Genomic DNA, 4618 nt, shown 5'->3' on the forward strand with positions numbered 1-4618 from the left:
AAAAACAAAAAGATGACTGAGGATGGTAAAGCTGTTATTACATTGATACATTGACTAAATTTGTAGTGTTTCTCTCCAATATGTACTTTTTTTTATGTATTTGGAGACTATTATGTTGGGAAAAGGCTTTGTCACATTGATTACATTTGGAGGGCATGTTTCCTGTATGTTTTCTTTAATGTTTACTGTGTTGTGAAAGGCTTTACCACATTGCTTACGCTTGTAGGGTTTCTCCCCAGGATAAACTTATCCATTACTTTTTGAGGACTGAGATTTAGAAACGGTTTACCACATTGATAATATTTGTATAGTTTCTCTATTTGTGTTATGACTGTGTTGTAAAAAGGATTTATCACATTGATGAAATTCCTAGCATTTCTCTCCAATATGCGTTCAATTATGTTGTTGGAGATTTCAGTGCGGTGAAAATGCTTTACCACATTGATAACATTCATAGCATTTCTCTTCAGGATGAAAACTCCTATGATTCTGGAGGTTTCCGTGTTGTGAAAAGGCTTTTTCACATTCATTAGGGTTTCTCTCCAGAATGTATTCTTCTGTCTTTTGAGATTAACATATTGTGGAAAGAATTTATCACATTCATGACATTGGTAGGGTTTCTCTCCAGTATGAATTCTATTATGTATCAGGAGGTTATTGTGTTGTAAAAAAACTTTATCAATACATTTGTAGGGTTTCTCTCCAGTGTGAACTCTTTGATGCTTCTGGAGTCTACTGGGTCATGAAAAGGCTTTATCACATTCATTACATTTGTAGGGTTTCTCTTCAGTATGAAGTCTTTCATGCATTTTAAGTTTACTGTGATTTTCAAAAGCTTTCCCACACTGACTACATTCATAAGGTTTTTGTCTAGCTTGTGTTCTTTTATGTATTTGGAGAGTTGTGTAAGGAGAAAAGGCTTCAACACACTGAATAACTTCAGAGGGCTTCTTTTCTGAATGGATCCTTTCATTCCTTTAAGCATGACTATGAGCATGTAAAGCAAAGGGTTTTCCACAGTGAGTATATTCGGAGGGAATCTCTGCACTCTGACTTCTTTCATGCCTGAGAAGATGATAGGTGTATGGGCAAACATTAGCACACTGATGAATATTTTCATCATAATTTAATGTTCTTTTTGTCTAAATATAAGGACGCATCTCACCTTAAGATTTTATCACTTGATTCACATTCAAGCTTTCCCTTTCACTATGGGCTGTTTTGCATCTCCCAAGATGCCTGAGATGGCAGAGCATTTACTACATGGCTCAGCTTTACATATCCTCTTTATAAAAGATTTTTCCCAAATTTGAAGAAAAGGAAAAGAACTCAGACCTGAGTGTATTCCAATTGTTATGGTAATGTGATTCATAGTATATTTGCAAAATGATTCAGGAGAGAAAGCAATTGAGATAGATATAGAGAAAGAGAACAAGAAAGAGAGAGAGAAAGAGAGAGAGAAGCAGAGAGAGAGAGAGAAAATAGAGAGAGATGTACATTATTTTTTTCAATATCCCTTTTATAAACATAGCTTATACTCATTATTATATATGATATACCTATGAAAGGAAGACTAACACATTGCATTCATATAGTTTAACCATTTGTACCTCATAGAAATGTGATAGGGATAAAATTACTGCACAACATCCTTCTTACCACCAATAATCCGCCCATCTTGCTAAATATAAAATATCAAAACTAATATATGAGTAACACTAGTTTTACTATAGACTATTGGCTTATTAGAAGCTTTTGGACATGTATTTGTCAACTATTCAATGTTTGTAGCTTTTGCAAAATTAGCAGAAATGTATTGCCAGTTGGACAGTGTAGTTCTAATAGGGCTGTGTTTCAAATGGTAAGGCATTATTTTCAAGTCCTCTGTCCTGAAGGATTGTATTGCAAAAACAAATCAGGTACAGGACATTGAAGACTATGGTTTTGTTAGAATGTATCAATCATCAATACACTTAAAACTTTGCTTATTTACACTGTTGCTTTACTTTAAAACTTTAAACAAACATTAAAATTTCTTCAGTAGCAGATTTGTATAAACTTGTACATAAGAATTACCTTCTTTGTCTTCTAGAACTTTGACAATGTTTCTCAATATTTTGGCCTTCTCAATTAAAGCCTACAATAGAGCAATAGAAAAAAGTTTGTATGGAAATTATGAAAAATGTCTGTTAGTATCTTGAGTGAACCTTAGAGTCATGCATGTTTACACACCAAATTCTGCATTCATCTCTGTCGCGCCCACCTCGACCGGCAAGGAAGACGCAACACCGTTGGATCCTTCTCAATCAGCCTTTATTGCAGGAACACCTAATTGATAGTACGGGGACCCCGGGGAACAAAGGCACTCGCCTTAAATACAAGACAGGCTGTGGCTGTAAATTTGTCCACTGGGGATTGGTGGAGCATGAAATACCTATTTAGCATGAATATCACCCTGGCCTTGTAGGTGCTGGGGGTCTGCCAACACATGCACTGTAGGTGTTTACCACAAACGACCACCGGATGTCGGCGCCATCTTTAGCCGCTCCCTACACATCTCAATTGAAATTACAGAAGTGCATCCAAAGAAAAACTGTTTTAACCTATTTTAAAACAAGTAATGGAATTCACACTCTTTTTTTTTTTTTTTTTTTTTTTTTTTTGGAGCTGGGGACCGAACCTAGGGGCAATTCACACTCTTACCTGTAGCACTGAGGTTCCTGTAGGTCTCCCTCATGACATGTTTGCAGAGCTTCTTCTGGAAGGGATCCAGCAAAGCCCACTCCTCCTGAGTTAAGTTCACATGTACATCCTCATAAGTCATTGTCTTCTAGAGTATTCCATACATGGGTACAGAAGAAAGGAAGATAGAGTCAACATTAATGGGCATGTATTCTTCATAGACAATGTGTTCAAATAATTATGGGGCCTGTCCCACTTATTTCCTGACTCCAAAGTTCTACTGTAACTACCAAGTCATATTAGAAGGAAACTCATTATTATGAGGTTCACCCTGTCATTTCTCATTCTGGTGAACAGAATGTAGCCTTTCTAGGGAAATGTCACCTACATGTATAGAAAGGACACGAGCTCTACAAGACCAATAGTGCTTACCACACATCAAAGAATTTCTATTAACATTAACAATAACTAACCTTAAAAATCAGTAAGCATGGTGAGTCTATTGGCTTATGCCTTTAACACTGCAGTCAGGAGACAGAAGCAGAAGTATCACATTGAGTCACATGCCAGTGTGGTGTATACAATGTGTTCTAGAAGAGCCAAAGGTACATAGTAAGACCTTGTATCCTCTACCAGAATTAACCAACCAAACCAGAAATATAGAAAGAACTCGGGTTTTTCCTTAAAGTCCTAAAAGAATTATATATATGACCCAGTTCTGTATACATCTTCCAGAAACCAGAGGTCCACAGGTACAAATTATAACATTAACAAGATATTACCAAAAGGCAGTATATATTTAAACAGTAGCAAGAGGAGAGAAAAAAATATTAGCAATGTGAAAGTTGATTAGATGTAAGCAACAAAGTGCAGGAGAGATAGCTCAGCAGTGACGTATAGGGGCATGGTTCTGATGCTTTGACTGGGAATCTGCATGTAAATTCTGCAGTTCCTTGTCTCTAATTGGATTTTGATCAACTGAAATCCAGGATCAATATCCATTGACAGCATCCAATAAAAATGGTGAATTCCAGGTTTCCAAAGGTAAGGAAAGAGAAGCAGGAGACAGGAAACAGAGATTTGCGTTGCTTTGGAGAGAGAGCTGCTCACCAGGTGAGATGTCCAGAGGAGTGGTCATTGGCCGATTCCCCAGGTTGGAGATTAGAAATGCAACTAAGCTGAGATTAGTTTTATGGGGTTGAGCAATGAAAAGGTAACTGGGAAACTAAGCTAAGGGCAGATATAGAGTGTGGAGCATAGACTAATGGAAAGGACACACTAGCTGTGGGAGGTCTGGAAAACCACTGCCAGTGAGACATAAGTCAGGATAAGCATATTAATGTGTGTGTATTTATGTTATATTGTGTGATGTTGGTCCCCAGATACAAGGGAACCAGGGCAGGGACTGGAAGTGTGCCTGTTAGGAACTTAAGGCAGGGTAGATCAAAGGCTATCTGCTACAGTAACAGCTCTTGCTGGTCCTAAAAATAAGTGAGCTCAGTTGCTGGTATTTACAGGAGGATCATAGCTATCCAGTTTTTCACTTTCAAGAGGAGGTGTCAGACTATTGTCTGGCTACTCTGAGGACTGGACCCAGCTGAGGTATATATTCATGCATATAGGCAAAAGACTAATAGTCTTTCTTTCTTTTTTTTTTTCTGTTACCAATTTTTTTTTATTAACTTGAGTATTTCTTATTTACATTTCGAATGTTATTCCCTTTCCCGGTGCTGAGGACTGAAACCAGGGCCTTGCACTTGCTAGGCAAGCTCTCTACCACTGAGCTAAATCCCCAACCCCCTAATAGTCTTTCTAACACAAAGTCACGACAAACACAACAGGTAGAAAAAAGGTCAGTGAATGCCCTGCAATGACTGAGAAGACTCAGAAGTATTAACATCATGAGTACGTGGTACCCTAGGAAATAGAATGAGAA

General features: G+C 37.6%; 1 pseudogene; it reads right to left on the reverse strand.

Annotated features, from left to right (window-relative positions):
• Positions 1-273: 273 nt before the first annotated feature.
• Positions 274-2824, reverse strand: LOC147999935 (uncharacterized; annotated as a pseudogene).
• Positions 2825-4618: the final 1794 nt, after the last annotated feature.

This window comes from Rattus norvegicus, chromosome 17, assembly GCF_021556685.1.
Source record: "Rattus norvegicus strain SHRSP/BbbUtx chromosome 17, alternate assembly SHRSP_T2T, whole genome shotgun sequence".
NCBI lineage: Eukaryota > Metazoa > Chordata > Mammalia > Rodentia > Muridae > Rattus > Rattus norvegicus.